We start from the raw sequence: 22,661 nt of genomic DNA on the forward strand, positions 1-22,661 counted from the left end.
TCTTCCATTCTGTAATGTGCCTGGACTACTTAGCTACTCCAATCCTCCCCTGAGCCTTCTTCACCATTGCCCCAACAGTTTCTGTTGTTCTGAGGCTTCCCAAGCATTCTGCTGCTCCTCAGGCTTTCCAATGATTCCTTGACAGATGAGTATTTAATGTACTACATAAAGTGTTGAAATAAATGGTAAATGACAGATAAAATGTTGAAAATAACATGTTACTTCAACACTTAATGCTTCACCAGCTTTTTATTTCAACACTTAACACTTGAAGTGTGAAAATGATAGGGTTTATCAAGGGCATTTATCTTTGAGTAATGTTAGCACAAAAGGTTGTGAGATAAAACATCTACATTGCTTGAAGCTAAAATATCCCAGATACCCAAAGTGCAGTTTTCAGAAATTTACCAAATCCTGTTTACTTTTGATGGGCATTTAGTTTGCAAAGCACTTGCTGTCAACATTCATGGACTCAACTGATAACCAGATGCCCCTCCTCCTGAAAATCCAAAAGGGATAGAAATTGAGGTTAAGAGGACTGCAAAACATTAAATATAAGATCACAATGTTTAAGGCAAAAAGAAGGCAGAGAAGGAAGCTAGAAAAAAGTGTAGTGATTCAGTTTATTGGAGTTAGGTGAGCTACTTGCAGTAAACTACGCAATTAATTTCAACCTTTTCTGTGTTCACAAATAGATTCATTATTTTATTTTATTATGACAGTAGTGTCACTCAAGTATCAGGGCCCCATCATATTAGGCACTATTCAGGCAACTGAGAAACAGTCCCTGCCTCAGAAAGCTCACAATCTGCATGTCAGACAAGGTGCAATCAATGGATAAGATTTTGAAATCTGCAAATCCTGTTCATGATTTGTAATTGTTTATACCCTTCATGTGAATACAGGCCCTGGGTTATTCACAAGGTGTGTTCACTGTATGTCTTCACTATTCATTATGATCCTCTGTGTAAATGTCCACCTGGATTATATAGTGTTGTTTCAGTTCTGGATAAGTGTAATGTCAATAAGCCAGTGCTTCAGAGGAAGATGCAAGAAACTCTGAAGGGAGTTTTTGTGGAATAGCCTGATCATAAGGAAAGTTTCCTCATAGCTCTCTCTGTTAGAGATGGACATATGCCATTAAGCATAAGGATTTCCTGACTTACATTAGTGAAGCTTTTTTAAACTGTGCATGCACTAGCTATATACATATCTAAAGACAGAAGGAATGTGGAAAGGTTGGGCATAGTCTGGAGGAGGTAGGTCGGCAAGATTAGAGAATTTGGAGAACATTTTAAGCCTTTTCAGGCCCTGTTTAGACAAGTTTTACCTGAGATATCTCTACAGGAAAAAAACAAATATAATAAAATAAAAAGAGTTTGGATCTTATTTACAGTGAATTTTCTTTCACCACATTGAAACAAGGAAATTGTGTGTGTGTGTGAGGGTTTTTTTTTTTTTACCGTTGGAATCATGTATGATGTAGCTACAACTTTATAAAGTGCTTAATTTCATTGTTTGTGCCAGGGCTGTGGTCTGTGCTTCTGGGAATGCAGTCCCTTCTTGCAATGCTGTTTTTTGTGCAGTAATAATTCATATATAGTACTTGAAAGGTGCATTTATTGAATGTGCTGGTTTGCAGTTTTTTGCAACCATCCCTGTTCCCCACAGTCAGTGTTATAAATAAACCAGTAATTGTAGCCCAGGTGTTACGCTGTGCTAATTCTGATGGGCATATTCAAGTTCCAATACTGCAGCATAGCTGCCACATTTTATGCAGCCCTGTATGACATTCCTCACTAGTGGCAAATAATTGATTTTCCTTGCAGGATTCCCCTGAGCAATGGGAGCAGGTGTGTGCATGCATGGAAGGGAGGAAGGCAGAAGCTTATTTCCAGTGCATCTCAGAAATAGGGAGAAGGAGGGCTGTGGTGGAATAAGAGGTTGCTTGTGGGGAGCCAGGGGTAAGGAAAGTAATAATCTATTGGGAAACATGAGGAACACAGGCACAAGGTCAGTGTTTCCAGCTCTTGTGAGGACACGAACAAAATTGCAGTCACCCCTGCCTCCAAGAATAGCTTAAATATGCAAGTGTTTAGCACTACATATAGTGATTTTTATCCATAGATCCCAGATCATTTTACATAGGTGGGGAAGTATCCTTGTCCACACTTTCCAGATGGGGAATGAGACACCGAGATTGAGTGATTGGCCTGGCAGATCTGGAAGCAGAACCTAGTTTTTACTCCCTCCTCAGTTCAGCATCATATGGATCAATGTGTATATAGGTAGCCAACTCTGAGTTTCTAGAGTAATTATAAACAGTTACTCTCTGCATTTGCTGTGGCAGGAAATAAATAGTTTTCCCAAGATCTAAGAATAGTCTATCAGTTCTAGGTGTGAAACTATGAATTATCAGGTCATATGTCATCTCATGCTATGGCAATTTCTTCCCTTAAACCCCAATTAAAAGATATTTTTTCTTTCAAAGCTCTAATTCAAGATTCTGCATGTCTGCTGCAATCCCCTTGAACAGAGATGAGCGTTAAGTGTTTATCACGTATGGCAGGGGAAAGATATGGTAGCTCTGCCTCATCTTTGCAGGTGGATGAGGAAAAGACTCAACTTTTGTTTTCTTTTTAAAATCTTTCATTTAAAATACATAACATGCCAGCTGTAGATTAAGAGTCATAGAGTTTAAGGTCAGAAATGACCACCAAATCATCTCATCTGAACTTCTGTATAGCACATGCCACCACCCACACCTAAACCTATCTGAAATTATATCAAAGTATTACAGCCCACAAAAGACTAGATTATTATGTGCCACAGACAGAGAATAGAAGGGACTGAGGTTCACCCGTGCCCATGGGCCCTGTAATGGCAGAGAAAGGATTAAAGTGAGATTTACCCAGATAATGCTGGCAAGTGAGACCCTGAACATGCTACGTGTGGGTGTGAGTCATCTGGTGAGGTGCTGAAGACTTTAGCATGTTGCTGAGTGTCTTTAATTTCTATTCTTTATTTTTTATACAGAAGCACCTAGAGGCCCAAAATGAAAGCAGGGCTCTGTTGTGCTAGGCACCATATAAACATATAGTAGGAACATATGACTGGAAGCAACCCCCTATCATCAATTCTAGTCCACAGCTATTGCAGGCAACCCTGTTGTAGAATCCCTAAAGCTCCATCTTAGAACTAGTTAGGCAGTTTGTCCCCCTTTACTCCTATTGGGAGACTGTTCCAGAATCCCCCTCCTCCGATGGTTAGAAACCCTTTTTTACTAATATCCAGCCCAAATTTAGTCCTGGATAGTTTATACCATTTTTTCTTAGCTTTAATAGCTCTTCACCCTCTCTAGTGTTTACCCCTTGATGTATTTACGGAGAGCAACCCCATCCCCTTTGATAGTCCTGCCCTGAAATAATTACTATTTACTGACAGACAAAAGATTGGAGTAGAAAGCAAGGAAGAGAGAGGTGAAGTGACTTGCCCAGGATCACAAAAGCAGGTCAGTGCTTGAATAGAAGTCCTCAGTAGCCTTCTGAATCTGTCCATTGGCCTATCCATTCCGTCATGTTGACTCTTTAATTCCCACTGACTTTTGCCTGAGTCAAGGATGCTCAGCACCTATCCAGAGGTATTCAAGCAGGATTAAAGGCTCACTAACCGTTTCAATTCACACTTGAAAGCTGGAAGAAGACATGATATAGAATGGCATGCTATGACCACAAGCAATAACTTCATCATGTACCTAGAAATTGTTTTATTTGCATATTTGTATTGTGTGGGAACTCTTTGAAGGCAGGCAAGCTAAAACATGACAAACATTTTAGATCTTCTCCCTCTCCACATTTGTATGTAGATTGTCTTAGGGTTATTTAGTATACCTAGTAAATCAATACACAAAGCATAGGCTATAAAACACTATAGAATTTATTTTTTTACATACATTAATGACTGTCATATAGGGAGTGTACAATTCAGAATAAAAGTAGGAGAATGTGTAACTAAAACCCATTAACAGTATAAACCATTTAGAACTTCCACACCTGGTAGAGGTGTGTGACAAAGTGGGAATGTTCTCAATGTTTTCTCTGAGTGCTGTGTGGGTGCCTCATTTCTCATTTCTCATTTCCCTTATGCATTTCTCAAGTGTCTAGGGGTGCATGATTGTTGCAGAGCCTTAGGGGGCCAGTGTGATCCTGTCTGCACAGAGAATGGCCGATGCCCTGTCTCCTGATGGCCTGGGCTCCTCCTCTGCAAAGGTGCCAACTGAAGGTGTTGGAGAACAAAGGGATCAGGTGACCTCCTGGCCCGGGAAAGAGACAAAGGCAGAGGAGAGTCTGGAAAGTTTCAGTTTGGAGCTGGCTGGGGAAATGGAAGGGAGCCCAGACACATTTCTGGCCTCCCTGCCCCTGCCCCCACCCAAGATGGACCTAAGGGGGTCCTGTTGTTTGTACTTGCAAGACCTGTCTTGGACTGTGTTCCTGTCTTCTAAATATACCTTCTGTTTTACTGGCTGGCTGAGAGTCATGGTGAATCGCAGGAAGATGGGGATGCAGGGCCTTGTCTCCCCCCAACTCCATGACAAGGTGCAGGGTTGGACAGGGGAAAGGTGACAGACTGCTGTTGGGTAATAATGATAAATGGTTTGGAAAATCAGAGAATGCCTCTTTCTGGTCAGCTTCAACTGTTCATAAATGTGTGCCACCCCAATGGAGTACAAAAAGTGTGCTGAGAATAGAGTGGCTTTACTTAGGTGCAGTCTACAAAAGAGTACTCACAAACATTTAATTAAAACTATGGATTGGCATATTCTCAACCTTATTTTTCCATTTTTTGTTTTCAGGAGAATGTTCACAGGAGGGGAAATAGTCACCTGAATAAGCATTTGTAGAAAGATTTGCACCAGAAATGTTTACACTAGTGTCTTGAAATCTGATTTCATTCTTTCTGTTTATAAAAGTTTGTCATCCATTTATGGAGCAGAAACAGCACTATCTAACTTAAATGACCAATCACACCCTATGCATAACAAATATGGACTGGTCAAAGACATGGTCAAGCAGTCTTGAATAATCCGTTTATTTACAGAACTTTCAAATAGACAAAAGGACTAAATTCATTTAACACATTTTCTCCAGATAGTTTTCCTAGCTTTTGTTCTAGTGCCAGTTATGATTTATATGTTGGTTCTTGCTTATCTGTTAGCATAAAAGATGTGCACATGTCTGAGTAACATGGTCCATGAGAGTTAATCTACAATGCTATACTAAGGAGAGGTGTCAACCCTGTCATTAGAGACCCACCAAACTGAAATCAGAAGTGAGTTGTCAGGGCCCTTGTCATGGTATAATTCCCCACTCTGAACCTTAGCGTCCAAAAGATGGGGTACCAGCATGAATTCCTCTAAGCTCAATTACCAGCTTAGAACCTGTAGCGCTGCCACCAACCAGGAATTCCAGTGCCTGGTACACTCTGGTCCCCCCAAAACCTTGCCCGGGGACCCCCAAGACCCAGACCCTCTGGATCTTAACACAAGGAAAGTAAACTCTTTCCCTCACCGTTGCCTTTCCCAGGCTTCCCCTCCCTGGGTTACCCTGGAAGATCACTGTGATTCAAACTCCTTGAATCTTAGAACAGAGAGGAAATTGCACCTTCCCCCCTCCTTCTCTCTTCACCTCCCAGATTCTCCCTGAGAGAGACAGTAATCCTAACACAGAGAGAAATTAACCTCTCTCTCCCCCTTCCCTTCTTTCTCCCCACCAATTCCCTGGTGAATCCAGACCCAGTCCCCTGGGGTCTCACACCAGAATAAAAAAACAATCAGGTTCTTAAGAAAAGCTTTTAATTAAAGAAAGAAACAACAATAAAAATTATCTTTGTAAATTTAAGATGGAATATATTACAGGGTCTTTCAGCTATAGACACTGGGAATACCCTCCCAGCCTAAATATTCAAGTACAAATTAAAATCCTTTCAGCTAACTATAAATTTGAACTCCTTCCAGCCAAATATACATTTGAACTCCTTCCAACCAAATACACATTTGCAAATAAAGAAAACAAACATAAGCCTAACTCGCTTTATCTACCTAGTACTCACTATTCTGAACTTACAAGAGCCCGTATCGGAGAGATTGGAGAGAAACCTGGTCTGGTCCCTCTGAGTCCCCAGAGTGAACAACCACCAAAAAACTAACAGCACGCACAAAACTTCCCTCCCTCAAGATTTGAAAGTATCCTGTCCTCTGATTGGTCCTCTGTCAGGTGACAGCCAGGCTCACTGTTCTTGTTAACCCTTTCCAGGCAAAAGAGATATGAAGTACTTCTGTTCCATTAACTCTTAACTATCCGTTTATGACAGCCCTATATGCTCAAGGCACATCCTCATTTACAGCTGATGTTCATGGTGTTTCATGATTCGTGGAACTGGAGTCAGAAGGCCAACGTTCCGTGGAGGGACTATTATTGCCAGGAAGCCAGTGGAACAGGAAACGCTGGGAGTAAGATTGGAAGTAACTCAATTGCATGAACAGAGCAGTCCCACTTGTTCAACATAACCTGCATTCAGTATCAGTCTTAGTGAATGAAACATGGTGGCAGCATCTGAGCTGTGACTTCTCTGAAGTACAGCAGTAGGCAGTACAAGTGATCCAGCCCTGTCTGAAACCCCCCAGAGCCCTGGATTTTGCAGATACAGGTGTACTCCAATAAGGGACATGGCTGAAGGAGGAGTTTAAGCTGTACACAAACCTGGCTATGCAGAAGGATGACAACAGCAAGAAAGTAAAACTGCTACTTTATCTTATTTCTAGACTCATAGATTATAGGGCTGGAAGGGACCTGAAGAGGTCATTGAGTCCAGCCCCCTGTCCTCATGGCAGGACCAAATATTGTCTAGACCATCCTGGATAGACATTTATCTAACCTACTCTTAAATATCTCCAGAGATGGAGATTCTGCAACCTCCCTAGGCAATTTATTCCAGTGTTTAACCACCCTGACAGTTAGGAACTTTTTCCTAATGTCCAACCTAAACCTCCCTTGCTCCAGTTTAAGCCCATTGCTTCTTGTTCTATCTTTAGAGGCTAAGATGAACAAGCAGCAAAGAATCCTGTGGCACCTTATAGACTAATGGACGTTTTGGAGCATGAGCTTTCATGGGTGAATACCCACTTCCTCAGATGCATGTAGTGGAAATTTCCAGGGGCAGGTATATATATGCTAGCAAGCAAGCTAGAGATAACGAGGTCAGTTCAATCAGGGAGGATGAGGCCCTGTTCTAGCAGTTGAGGTGTGAAAACCAAGAGAGGAGAAACTGGTTCTGCAGTTGGCAAGCCATTCACAGTCTTTGTTCAATCCTGAGCTGATGGTGTCAAATTTGCAGATGAACTGAAGCTCAGCAGTTTCTCTTTGAAGTCTGGTCCTGAAGTTTTTTTGCTGCAGGATGGCCACCTTAAGGTCTGCTATAGTGTGGCCAGGGAGGTTGAAGTGCTCTCCTACAGGTTTTTGTATATTGCCATTCCTCATGTCTGATTTGTGTCCATTTATTTCTAGCTTGCTTGCTGGCATATATATACCTGCCCCTGGAAATTTCCACTACATGCATCTGAGGAAGTGGGTATTCACCCATGAAAGCTCATGCTCCAAAACGTCTGTTAGTCTATAAGGTGCCACAGGATTCTTTGCTGCTTTTACAGATCCAGACTAACACGGCTACCCCTCTGATACTAAGATGAACAAGTTTTCTCCCTCCTCCTGATGACACCCTTTTAGATACCTGAAAACTGCTATCATGTCCCCTCTCAGTCTCCTCTTTTCTAAACTAAACAAACCCAATTCCTTCAGCCTTCCTTCATAGGTCATGTTCTCAAGACCTTTAATCATTCTTGTTGCTCTTCTCTTGACCCTCTCCAATTTCTCCACATCTTTCTTGAAATGCGGTGCCCAGAACTGGACACAATACTCCAGTTGAGGCCTACCAGCACAGAGTAGAGTGGAAGAATGGCTTCTCATGTCTTGTTTACAACACACCTGTTAATGCATCCCAGAATCACGTTTGCTTTTTTTGCAACAGTATCACACTGTTGACTCATATTAAGCTTGTGGTCCACTATGACCCCTAGATCTCTTTCTGCCATACTCCTTCCTAGACAGTCTCTTCCCATTCTGTATGTGTGAAACTGATTGTTCCTTCCTAAGTGGAGCACTTTGCATTTGTCTTTATTGAACTTCATCCTGTTTACCTCAGACCCTTTCTCCGATTTGTTCAGATCATTTTGAACTTTGACCCTGTCCTCCAAAGCAGTTGCAATCCCTCCCAGTTTGGTATCGTCTGCAAACTTAATAAGCGTACTTTCTATGTCAATATCTAAGTCACTGATGAAGATATGGAACAGAAACGGTTCCAAAACAGACCACTGCACAACCCCATTTGTTATACCTTTCCAGCAAGATTGGGAACCATTAATAACTACCCTCTGAGTATCCAGCCAGTTATACCCATCTTATAGTAGCCCCATCTAAGTTGTATTTGCCAAGTTTATTGATAAGAATATCATGCGAGACCATATCAAATGCCTTACTAAAGTCTAGGTAGACCACATCCGCCTCTTCTCCCTTATCCACAAGACTCATTATCCTATCAAAGAAAGCTATCAGGGAAACAAAGCAGAGAGATCTGCACCACTTTGAATTCACCACCGCCCCATGCCTCACAGCAGTCCTAGGATCTCTTGGGAACTATTGCTCCACAGACCACCAGGGAACTGTGAAGTGAGGCAGGTTTTTTTCATTAGTGCTCAGTCTAAAAGGGAGGGAATAGGCTGCTACATGGGATTTTGGAGACTTGACAGACTCCCTGATTTGGGACACTATAGCTTGCAGTACTTGGGATCACCACCTATGATCAAGGTCAAGGCAGTCAGACGTGCCATGTCCCCTGGATATAAAAGGAGAACAGCAGTTCATAGCACTAGGCTGCAGTAGCAGAACCCGTATGTCAGTCAGAAGGCAAGATCTTGAGTGGGACCAGGTAGCTCCCCAACAGCAAACATATGACATATTGAAACAAATGATAATGGATGCCCCTGTCCTGAAGTACTACAAGCCAGTGACGCTCCAGTGTAATGCACTGGCGGAAGAACTGCAGGAGCATCCAGTCACTTATGCCATCAGAACCCTGTCAGAAAATAAACAAGAGTATCCCCAAATAGAAAAAGAACTTCTGGCTCTGGTATCTGGAGTGGAGTGATACCATTATAGAAGCCAAGGCCAGAAGGGACCATTGTGGCCACCTAGTCTGACCTCCTGTATAACAAAGGCCATAGAACTTCCCCCAAAATAATTGCTAGAGCATATATTTTAGAGAACATCCAATGTTGATTTAAATAGTGTCACAGTGGATTCTTCATCACTGACACTTGGAATATTGTTCCAATGGTTAATTACCCTCTGTGACCAGGCTCCCAGTGGGGAGCCAGCTGTGGTCACTCAATTAGGGTGAACTGCAAAGAATGGGGCAGACAATCCCCATAAAGCTGGTAGATATTCCAATACTTAGATTCACCAACCCAGCATAAAACAGCTTCTTTATTACCTTACTGGTTACTCAGAAGTTCAAACAACATAGTTCCCTTAAAGTGATCCAGCCTCAGGCCTCCATCCAGGTACCCACGTCAAATATGATGAAAATTTCTGTAAATCTTATTTCATCATATAAAAGAACCTTTTCTAACAATCCCAAAGGATCAGACACATTACCTCCCAGGTTCATGAATGTTTCAGATCTTGCCCAAATACACACTACAGTCAATTCTTATTAACTAAACGAAAAATTATTAAAAAACAACAGAGAGAGTATGGTTAAAAGATCATTATACATACAGACATGAGTTCAATTCATTGAGGTTCATATTTATAGCCGAGATGGTGAGCTTTGTAGTTGCAAAGAGTTTCTAAAGAATTCAGTTCATAGGTCATAGTCCAACATCCAAATCTCATATTTAGGACGTACCAGCATAACTGGGACCTCAGTCTTGCGACTCAAACTTCCCCTGATTAAGTCTAAGCAGATCTGAAATGACAGAATCAGGACCTAAGGATCTTTTATACAATTTCATGTCCTCTTTGACAAGTTGGGATTTCGTCTGGGAACAAAAGGTAATTAGGATGACTTTGAAAGAGGTCCCTCACTGGTACTTAGCTATATGAATTAACATAAGGCCATTTGCTTGTTCCTCCACCATTCACAGTACCTTTCAAAGAGAGATGAATACCATGATATCCCATGTTTACAATTCATTTAAACAATAGGATCTTCTTTTCACCTCTGAATTATTAGAATACAGCATAGACAGGGACTGTTGATTACCTTGTGGGCTATACTCATATATATGTAAATACGCAAACATTATCTCCCTACATTTCTTGTGAGGTTATTTATTTTGCAGGATGTTTAACCCTTTCTAGCCATGTGTCACATCCTCACTGACAAAAATGTGTTCCTTATTTCCAATCTGAATTTTTGTAGCTTCAACTTCAAGCCATTGGATCATGTTATACTTTTCTCTGCTAGACTGAAGATCTCATTCTCAAACATTTGTTCCCCATGTAGGCACTTATGGACTGTGATCAGGTCACCACTTAACCTTTTCTTTTTTAAGTAAGATAGATTGAGCTCTGAGTTTCTCTGTCAGACATGTTTTCTAATCCTTTTAATTATTCTTGTGGCTCTTTGAATTCTCTCCAATTTATGAATCCACTTCTTCAATTGTGTGCACCAGAACTGGACACAGTATTCCAGCATCTGTCTCACCAGTGCCAAATACAGAGGTAGAAATAACCTCTTGACTCCTACTTGAGAGTCTTCTGTTTTATGCGTCCCAGGATGGTTTTAGGTCTTTTTGGCCACAACATCATGTTGAAAGCTCATGCTCAGCCGATTATGCCCCACAACTCTTTGTCAGAGTCACTGTTTTTCAGGATAGATGCCTCCATCCTGTTCATATAGCTTACATTCTTTGTTCCCAGGTGTATACTTTTAGCCTTATCAAAATGCATATTTTTGCTTGCACCCAGTTTACCAAATGATCCAAATCACTCTGTATCAGTGACCTGTCCTCTTCATTGCTTACCACTTCCCCCAGTTTGTGTCATCTGAAAATTTTATCAGTGATAACGACATGTTGTATGGCTTCGTCTGGGTCACTGACAAATGTTAAATAACATACAACTAAGAACTGATCCCTGTCGACGCCATTGGATGCATACCCATTTGATGATTATCCCGTTTAAATTACATTTGAGACCTATCAATTAGCCAGTTTTTAATACAGTTAATGTGTTGTATTAAATGTGTATTCTATTTTTAAATCTAAATGCTATGTGTTACCAAGTAAAACAACTTATACTAGTGTAAATATATTTTGCCAACACTATTACCTTTATCAGTACACCTCTGGCCACCCAGTAATAGTGGAATCAGGCCACAAACTCCTGGAGACAACTATGGAAAAGCTCCTTCATGTTCCAAAGATATTGCATCAAATGTTGAGGTGCCTCCAGCGCTACCAGGTACAAATCAGATACAGGAGGATTACTGGTATTAGCTGATTTCCTGAGCGGGACATGTATACCTAGCTTAAGTCCAGCATTAGTGAATTTGAGGAGATGGGAATCAGGACATAGTGCAGCACATTAATAGATTCAATGTCCCAGTGTCAGCAATGAAGCTGATGAATATCAAGGCTATGGAACAAAGTCATCCAACTACATCCAATGACAGGGAGTCAAGAAAGTGATACTAGCCGGGTCGTCAGAAGAGAAAAGCCAATTACCAGTACGAACAGAAACATATTTTGAAATTAAAGATGAGCAGAGCATTTTTGACCAATACAATCTGGGCTTTATATCTAAAAATAACATGTATTATTGAGGCTATATATAATTATGCTTTTAAATGCACAATAACAATATATAGTGTGTGCGTATACATAAGAACATAACATAAGAATGGCAATACTGGATCAGATGAATGGTCCATCTCTCCCAGTATCCTGTCTTCTAACAGTGGCCAGTGTGAGATGTTTCATGGGGAATTCTCAGAACAGGACAGTCATCAAGTGATTATCCCCTGCTGTCCAGTCCCAACTTTTGGCAGTCAGGTTGATATATCAAGCAGTTACATGGACTCCATTGACCTGTCCTTTGTTTTATAATGCTGTTCACTTATAGTAAATATCCCATGACACTGCAAAACTTAAGTCAGCATTGGCATTAGAAAATAAGAAACTTATCAAAGGCAAAATACATTAATGTTCTACCACTGGTACAAGCTGGGGTGGTACCTTTACCAACCAGTACTTAGAATACTAGTATTCAAAACAAAGGTAAGAATGGGAAAGAACAAGTTAAGTAACTGATGGGATGGCTTTTAGTGATGCAATTTGTAAAATCATCCTATAAATAGTACCAGCTGAAACATGCAACTTTGGGAGCACACCTTGTGCGTAAGGTAAAATTAACAATGCAGCATGAGATGGCTTCCTGGAACTGGTATCATATTGAGACTTTATGTACTTTGCTATTGTTGACTTTTAGCAATAAACCTGATAGATAATATTATAATCAGTTTCTTGAACATATTTCACACCAAACCAAAGTATGGTCAACCAACTGACTATACGATTTACCAGTAGTGTGCAGGATGGAAACCTATTTCAAGGACAGAGAGCTGTTGTCCGCACTTCCGTGTTTAATTCAGATGGACTATATAGGCTAAAGGTGCTAACATAATCCAGTCATATTAAACAGTGTTATACAAGGTCCAGGGTTTGGTTTACTGAGACCTCAGCCTTCTTAGTGCCATGGCAAACACCATTTAAAAATCCTTTTTAACTTCTATTAGAGATACAGAAAAGAAGGTAAAAACAGCTAAAGCATTTGGAATGTAAGCTATTAAATAGGACTTCCATTTTAACAACATCCCATTTCCTTTAGCTGGAGAGAGGTTTTTAGAAGGGAAAACTTCCTTGTTTGACAGTGTCTATGATGGTAATGTCCTTTGAGGGAGGAGGAAGAGGTTAGCTGAGATTGGCTGGAGCTGTTAAAGTCTAGTCTTGTTTTATCCCAGATGGTGTTTGGGATTCAGCTGGAACTGATAGAGGTGGTGATGTTATCTGGGTCTCAATCTCTGGCCTGGTCAGGACATCTCTCAGGATCAGGGTGATGAAGGCCTGTGATCCCAGGAGATTGTGGAGGTGGAAGCCATGGTGGTGAACCTTGCTTCACTAGCCACTTTGTCTCACCAAAGTATCTTTACAAGAAACCACAAAGGGAATGGTAAGTGGAACCCATTCTCTCATTATTTTGTCAACCAATCAGACCTACTTTCTGACACACCAATTATGGTTCACTGATTTCTGGTTCCACACTTTCCTAGTTTACCAGGCATGATCTTAACACATATATATCAACAGGCCTTTTTAATGATCTGTCTCCCTTTCATACCTTTTCCCGTGAATATTTGTTACCGTAGGTTATTGTGGCATCTTATGAACTTTCATGTACTTTGTCAACTCAGCTGTAAAATTAGGGTAAATTTGTAGGATTCTTTATTACAACACCACCTCCTTACGTCAGGATGCAATGCAAAAGATACATGTTTCACACCTGGACATTGACAGCTCAGACAGGCTCAAGAGTGTGTTTACTGGCCAGGAATGAATACACAATTCCTCTCCTTGATAGAAGGGTCTGACATCTGCTGGTCCTGTGATAACTGCCAGCAGAAAGAAACTCAAACATGTGAGTAGCCCACCCTACCATAGGAAAGGTGGGAGTGGACTTATTTACCTTCAAGGAAAAAGCAGAACTTGATTACAATGGACTACAATTCAGATTTTAGGGCGGTTAATGTTCTTGCCCTAAATGAGTCAGTGACTGGTACACTGAAGGCACACTCTACAAGAAATGGCAAATGAGAATTTGAGAACCACATCTCCTCCCCAGCATAATCAGAGATTAATAGCAAGGTGGAATTATTTATGAAAACAGTTTAGGGAGAGCAGAGGTGCTGTTTTTTAACTGCTTAAAGCTTCTGTGAAAGCCAAACTAAATACTAAAAAATGATGGTGAGGATTCCTACATAGGGTCCAACATTAATTATACCAGAATGTGTATCTGGGAGGGGGAAGTGGAGAGAAAGGAAATGCCAAAGGCTATGGCAGGTGGCTTTACTATCCCATTTCTGAAAGGTCAGGTAATTTGGGTTATTTTATTCAGAGAATGATGATCAGGCAATAAATGGCTGAATGAATAGGGTTTTGTTTTTTTTTAAATCAAAGCTCCTTGCCCATGCCAACATTAAACTAAGATACTGAGTGGAGGGGAGGGGGAAATGCAGTTACATCACTGAGACCAAAAAGTGTTTATCCCAAGGTGGACATTGATCAGATTTCTAAAATGGGGAAAAGACAATAAGAGTCTGGTTTTGAGAAGTTCGATGTACCTGTACCCAAACTAAGGGGAATCTATGATTGCTTATTTCTTCTTGAAATCAGGCACTAAAAGATAACAAGGGATCAAGACAAGAATAGCAAGACACCATCACCCAAAGAAATAGGATGGGGGAGCAATTTTTGGAAGATCATGAATAAACTGAAGGCTTTTAAAATGGTTGCCCTTTCAAGATGGGATTTCTTGATTATTCTACTTTTCCATACTCTCAACCTGTGCTTTTTCACTAACTGAATGGTTTACTGCTGGATCCTCAGCAGATTACTGTGTAGATTGTTTCTTAGTATATGACAATATCTGTTACACATACACATTTCTCACATTCAAAATATCTGCTTGAACATTGCAATTGATTAGACTTCTTTGTTCTGGATTGCGGAACAAATGCTGAAGATTCTGCACCACCTTTTGTTTGTTACATCAAATGATGCATTTTCCTTATTCTGTAGCATAAAAGTTGTGTTATGTTTGAAGAACACAATGTCCATAAGGTTTAATCTGCAGTCTTATATTCAGAGCAGTTTGTAAATTGATTCTTCACTAGATGCTGCAACCCTTGTGGATTGAAGATAAATCACTGAATTCCAAGAGAATACAACACAAAGGAAACCATTAGCCTTGACAATTCATAAACAAAGTAAAGAACATTATTCACTCTTTGTTCTTGTAAAATAATACCCAGGTTTCAAACACTAAAAAGGATGCTCAATCATTGCAATTACTTAGTCAAAATGGGTTTGTTTATGAACAAATGTACCAAAAAAGATGGGTTTCTTTATAAGAATTAAAGGGAAAGAGGAGGGAGAAAAAACCTACCTCACTGTAATTCCAAAAGCTATGTTAATAGCTGCAGCTTTGTTTTGTGATTTATTTATTTTTATTAGCTCACTCTTGCTAATAAAGTGAAAAAAAGAATGTGTCTGAGCCACATTGAATGCTTGTAGGTCAAAGGTTCGTAGTGTCCGTGCACCATGGCGACGGTCTCTAGAGAATTCCAACCAATAAGAGCTTTCACGAATCTCTCATGAAAACCCTACATTTACTGGAGAGTAAGCAGCTTTTTTTTTTTTAATGTGTATTTATCTACAGCCTTTGTGAATTTATGATTCCCTGGATCACTTGGCTGCCTAACCCCAGAAATCAAAATATATTTAACTTTTTTTTTGTGACATTAAAAATGCATTGCAATGAATAATATAGCAAGGCTGTGTATAAAACTAAAGCTTCTGAATCCCTTTTAAATGTTTGTTCTTTAGCAGAGATTCTCTGAGGGGAGCTTATTGAAAGGATGAACAGTAATTTAATTTTTTATCATAAGCATTAGTGGTAAATAAAGGACAAACATTCTCTGCAGGGCTGAAGAAAAGGCAGAGATGTATATCATGGGGAAAATGTTGCAGCCAGATTGACTCTTTGGCAGTGAAGCTTCTCTCTTTCTGCTCAAAAAGAGACAATTAGCAGATAAGTATGCAAGCTCTAGAAACATTTCCTGTTTATGTCATAAGCAGCAAATCCTAAAGCAATTTACCAGGGAAGTGTGCTTAAATAGAGATACAGTAGTAGATCGCTGAAAGTTTTTGTCAAAAAGCAATATATTGAAGAAAAAATCCTTTCTAAAAGCTGAAAGCAAAACTAGTAATTGCATTAATTTTTTCTCCAACAGTTCTGAAGGAAAGTTTTTAAAATAGCAATGGTCCAGACTGTCCTCTGATGTATATCAGTTTTTGTTTTGTTTTTTTAAAATGTGAAGAAAATTTCTGTTGATGATTAGACTTGAGTGAGAAGTCCCAATTTTTCACTTTGCAGAAAGCTTCCTGTATAAACTGATTTTTTTTAAAAAAACAAAGTCAGTTGTTGACAGTTGTGACACGGCACTGCTTGGATGAGCGCTGCAGATGCCACATGTCTAGGGTGCCTGCCTTAGGGAGTGGGGGAGGTTCCCAAACTCCCTGCTAGGAAGGGGTTTCTGGAGGGCAGGGGAGTCCCCCAGTGTCAGCTGTGCCTCCAGGGCCCTGAGCAGCCCAGCTGGCACAGCAACTCCTTCATCCCTGTCTCTGTGTTTGGAGCTGAGATTGGGCAACCCCAAGTTTCCTGGCCAGAGGCTTGAAGAACTGGGGACTGGGATTCTGCTGCTACTGTTCAGTGCTCCCAGCCAAGGTGTAGCAGTCTCCCACACCTGGGAGCATCCAAGCCACTGCCAGGTGGCAGGAACACTGACAGGAGCAGCAGTGGAGAGTGCAGCTGGGTGGGAAGCAGGGCCAGGGGTGGTTCTAGGCATTTTGCCACCCCAAGCATGGCAGGCTGGTTGCCTTCAGCAGCATGCCGGTGGAGGGTCCACTGGTCCTGTGGATTCAGCGGACCTCCCTCGTGGCGACCGGCAGAGCGCCCCCCGTGGCTTGCCGCCTCAAGCATGCACTTGGCGTGCTGGTGCCTGGAGCTGCCCCTGAGCAGGGCTATTTCAATAGTACTGGAATAGCATTCCAGTGCTTTCTTGCTCAACTACCCCATGAGCAATAAGTGCTAGGGTGAGTTTTAGCTGTGTGGATGGATAGGAAAGGTTGTAACATAGATGTTATCTGGAATAAATCTGCAAGACTTAGGACCTAGAGAGAAGTCTGAGTTGAAGATGGCGCTTAGGTTACGAGCCTAGGTCAGAGGTAGAATGGTGATGTTGTCCACAATGACTGAGAAAGGAGGTAACATGGAGGACTTGGATGGGAAAGATTAAGCTCTCTGTTTTAGTGGAAGCCCTAAAAATGGCGAGGCAAACATTTCAAATATTTCACTTCTGTGTTCATCTGGTGAAAACTTTCCTTTCAAGCACTTTCACAAACAGTAAGGCTTCCTTAAAACTTCAGCACGTCCAAATGACTGTATGTAGTAACAAACTGGCTACACTGTATGTTTGCCCTCTGCTGCTTAGAGCCAACACTGCTAATGGCTGTGCTGGGTGATATACTAGATTCTTATTTACAGGGATGGGAGGGGCCAATGTTTACAGGGCAGGCAGACCTCTTTTCTAGCCCCAATAACCACTTGGTGGTTCTAGATGGGCCACAGACTGTCAAGTACGAAAACCACAGATTTGTTACAATATTATATGCTACTGATAAAATACTTGCCATTCACACAGTTTCTGATTAATAGGAAAAATAAAAAAGAACCAGAAGTGATCTTTATGGACTAAATAACCTTCTAGGCCCTTAATGTTTCTATTTATTTACTTTAAATGTTTTACTGCTCTTGTCACCATAACAATTGTGCACATTTCACAAAAACTGACAGGAGTTTTTAGCAAACACTTGGCAATTAACCATAATAATCTTCCCCTTTGACATTGCTAACCACCAACAAAACAAATACCCCCTCACTACACTCCCAATTCAGGAAATGTTCAAGTCAATGAATGTCTTTTTCAACCAGCCAGAAAGTCAAGCACAGATCTTGCCAAAACAAGAGGCAAAGTAAGTTCCATACCAAGAGACCCTCTGCTGAGAATGCCTTATCACCGGGCACTTAACTGTGAGCAAGAACATCCCAGCTGATGCTAACTGCCATAATACCTTTTGATCTTACAGTACACGTTCTGATTTAAAATGCCAATTCTAAGTTGTAAGCACTGGTATGAAACTATTATAATTATTTGTTAAGCATCAACAATGCGATCAGCACTGTACAAGATGTGAATGAAGACAAAGAAAATATCAATATGCAGTACATGCACTTGTCCAGCCTTCTCATAAGTCACCATATAATCCATATATCATAAAATAACTTTCCCCACCAACTCTACATAACCTCTCAATCCATCCCTATCAGGAAAAAACCAGAGGCATTAGATGAGCTTTGCGGCATGGCCTGAAGGCCATCAACTCTGGGCTGTTTTGGAATTAGTGGCAACTGCATGCCAGAGACAAGGACTCTTCATGGAAAATTATCAGTTCCTTCCCATTTGAAGCAAGTTTCAAGCACCTCTACTTATCACAGTTGCAGGAGGAGAAGGGGATGTCTCTCAGGCAGCTAGTTCCAAATCATCTAGAGATTTACAGATCAAACCCAACATCACAAATTCCACCCATAACTAATTGTAAGTGAATGCAGACTATGGAGCATCAGTGTTCTCTAACAGTACATAGCTAATAAGCATGGGCAGCCACAGACCCGGCCACTGGGGGAGGCTTGTCACTGGCCCCTCCCCTTGTGCCCCTCTTCTTCTGCCCCTCTCCCCCACAGGAGCCCTCAGCACTCCCACCGTGGTCTACAGCCCCAGCACTGGACAGCTGGGTGGTGTGGCCGCAGCACCCTCACCCCTGGTGCACCGGGTGGCACAGTCCAAGCTCCGGGTGGGCAGCATGGCCCCAGCACCAGCCTTCCTGAGTCCTTGTGGGAGGCAGGCAAGCCGGCCAGCCAGGGCAGAGCACTGGGAACTGAAGGAGGGGGCCTGGCACGGCCTCCTCCTGCCCATGATATCTGCCACCCAGGCTAATAAGTGAGTAGCAACCATTTTCATTTGTAGCTGTAGTTGTAGCCCACAGTGCAGTCGCCTAATCCTGAACTAACAAAGGCATGGATAACTATAGCAAGATCCACAGCCAGAAGAAAAATGTGCATTATTCTCAGCAAGTGCAGCTGGAGGAAAAAGCATTCTTGGCCAAATCTGCCACCTAAGCATCAGGCAAGGGCCCAAGATCTAATATAAACTGAAAATCATGAACCTGTGCACTCCTTCAATCAAAGAGGCTGACATAAACACCATCATTTCTTCTGGATGCCTTGGCCTTTGTGTGTGGGTGTATAGGAGCCAGAAGAAGCTAATGCACAATATGCACTCAGGATTCTGTTTAATCATGTGAGCCTATCCGCCTAATATTACTTCAGACAGCACATTATGAAGTTTAAAAATAAGGCAACTTATTAGCTTTGCTGTACATTTTAAAAGTACCTCATAGGAATAGGGTACCTTGAAAAATAGCTAAACAATTTTTATTTTTGCTAAGAAAAAAACTGAAATCAATTTGAGAAGCAAAGATATAGGTTACAGGAAGAAGTGGCAAGGAGTGAAAAAACAGCAGAAGCAGTTGTATACAGAAATATTAGGTGAACCTGTTTTGTGAAAGCACTTTAAAGCACTTGGAAAAATAACAGCAGTCTCTGAGGATTCCTGATGGAGCAGTCTCACCTTTGGTAATTTGCAGTGAAGGCTCTCTGATATCTACAGAGTCTTAAAATGTCACCATTTTTCATCTCTAATCCCTCTAGGGAGTATCCAACTATGCAGCTGGGGATCCCCCGGGGACTAAACTGCATACCTTTTGCACCTGAAAAAGTGAACTTGATAGTTCAAGAAAAAACAAAGATTCCCTTATAGATACACTCATATCCGAGAACCAGGACTGTTATTACAATGGCAAAATTGAATATCTTGCCATTATAGTCTAAGTGATACCCTGTAATCAAATACAAACATCTGTATTGAAGGAACATATAAATATCTAACACAGAGAACAGTCAGATGTTGTTTGGCATACGGACAGGCAGTGTCCTCTAGTGGACTGGCAACTTGTAAATTCTATTCCCAACCACTAATATACTCTGCGCCTTTGGGTAACGAACGTATCTGCATCTTGATTTCTCCATTTGTAAATTCAGAATAAAAGTATTTTCCTGCCACAAAGGGATGTTGTGAAGCTTAGGGAGTTAATGTATGCAAGGAGTTTTGATGATGTAAAGCTCTGTGCGGGTAATAAATGTTATCAATAATTACTGCTTCATTTTCCTTCATATATCCTAAAGGATAGTTTGTGACTTTTTGACAGAATCCTGAACAAGGTGTGGTGCACTTACTGCACTACCATACAAGGTGCTCCCTGGGAGCATTGGAACTCAGAAGGACATTTCCCAAGTAAAGATGTGCTACATTAAAGTCTTTGGAAGTCTAGGAATATTGAGATGGAAAAATTCCTGAGTATTTTTCTCAGTGAATGAATAGCCTTTTTCTGGCTTCCCAAAATAAAATTTTGGTAGCAAAGTGTTTATGCCTTAATGTATGTAATGAAACATTAAGTGCTACATTATATTGCTTATTTTCTCAGGCTGTTTTCTCTGCTTTTTTTTTTTTAAAGGAACATGGTTAAAGAAATCTGTAGGTCACTGTTAAGCAGTAAAGTAACTGAAGTCAAATACTGGACTAAGTTGCAGATGGCTGCTTCTTTTAAGTTCAATAAAGAATGACTGCAGTGATGGCAAATTGATCATCTCTTTGTTGGCAAATCGGATCTCTGAGCTAAGAGGTGAAAACATTATCTATGTTGTGACTGAGCAACAGCACCACCTTCTGTCTGCAGAGCACCAAGCAGCCGGTGAAAGGATGTCTTGCTGTGTATTATCACAGCCTCATTCTAGAGGCTTCATGCAAATCCCAAATCCCATTTTCTCAAAAGCTCCCGCTCGATGTAGAAAATTGTATCACTGAGTAATACAAACTACATTCCAGGAAAGACATCTCCTGAAAAATCCAACCTAGACTATCAAGTGTAAAGACAGATTTTTAGATTTTTGTTAGACCAGTCTGGTTCCTGGGGAATGTTTCCCTTTATCCACCACAACCAAATGTTAGTGGTTCAATGGATGATGCAGATTATGTGATATCTGGGAAAAAAAGAAAATATTAAGTAGACTGAATTATTTTTATGTTATTTCCTAATCACTGTGTGAATTAGACAAATGTGCTGGTGAAGTCATGCAGGACTATATATGTCTGAACTCAGCAGCAGATATTTTAAAAAATACTTATCAATACCTTAAGGGAAAATAGATAGCTGTTAGAGCTCACAAAACACCTTAGTTGACAGCTAGTGAAGTCACTGTCTAGAGACCAGTTCTGTTGAACAAAACTGTGTATGCTAGGTTTATATTTTAAGCATTTCCGAGTTATTTTTGACGTTTCTTAAGCTTCAGCTGTAGCAAATGAAACGTTACAGAAATTTCATGCACGTAAGAAAACTGAGAAATACAGTGTCCTTTAAATTGCCATTAAGTACATAGGAATCTGTACAATAAGCAAATGAGATGCAAGCGATGCAACCCATTTGCATAAACCTGTACACAATATGGATCTATGAAAAGTGTAATGCTTTAATAATAAGCAGTGGGTAGAGGAAGGCGGGAAACAAAAAAATAGCTTATTTGCAAATCAGCAATAACATTGTGCATTGTTAATCCACCACAACAGTAGCATAAGCCTAAGAATGCAAGGGTCATGACAGCAGTTGCAATGTCAGTGTCTGTGGAACATGTTTTAGAATAGATGTGTTCAACCATATTCCACTTTCTGATAATCTGCTCTCTCTCTCTCTCTCTCTCTCTCTCTCTCTCTCTCTCTCTCTCTCTCTCTCGTTTGTCTATGCTTACAGCAGCACAGCTGTACCAATATAGCTATGCCACTGTAAAAGCACTCATGTTGCCACATTATGCCAATGGGAGAGAGCTCTCCCACTGACATCATAAAACCAGTTCAAGGAGTGGTGAAAGATATGTTGGCAGGAAAGCATATTCCACTGACTTAGCACTGTGCACCCAAGCACTTATGCCAACAAAACTTATGTCGCTTGGGACAGGGGTGCTTTTTCACACCCCTGAACAACAAAAGTTTTGCCGACATAAGTGCTAGTGTAGACATGGCCTAAATGTCTACCATATAAGCCCTCTCATTTAATGGCTGCTCTACCAACGAATGAAGAGGTGACTATACAGCTGTTTAATATTAGCCTTCAGGATTGGAGAATTAGTGTTTATGTTATGATTTCTATCCTTTTTTTCATGTCACACTCTGCACTTAACTCTCATCATAAAATTTTCTAAAATAACATTCACAATACTATTGTTTCTTGGCTCTCTACTTATGTTAACCTCCATTTTAATTATTCACATTGTCAATCCTGCTTTCTGAAGTCTGGCTTTGAAGTATGGTGTTAATGGGAGTGGACTGGAATGTATTATTTTAACATGACCTGAGATTTCTAAATAACCAGATTTCTTTCATACAGCCTGCTACCCATACAAAAGATGACTTGGAAGAGAAACTATCTTTTTCCACAGTTCATATCTGAACAACTATGATCCAAAATGGATGCCTATAGT

This window comes from Gopherus evgoodei, chromosome 2 (assembly GCF_007399415.2).
Source record: "Gopherus evgoodei ecotype Sinaloan lineage chromosome 2, rGopEvg1_v1.p, whole genome shotgun sequence".
Lineage (NCBI taxonomy): Eukaryota > Metazoa > Chordata > Testudines > Testudinidae > Gopherus > Gopherus evgoodei.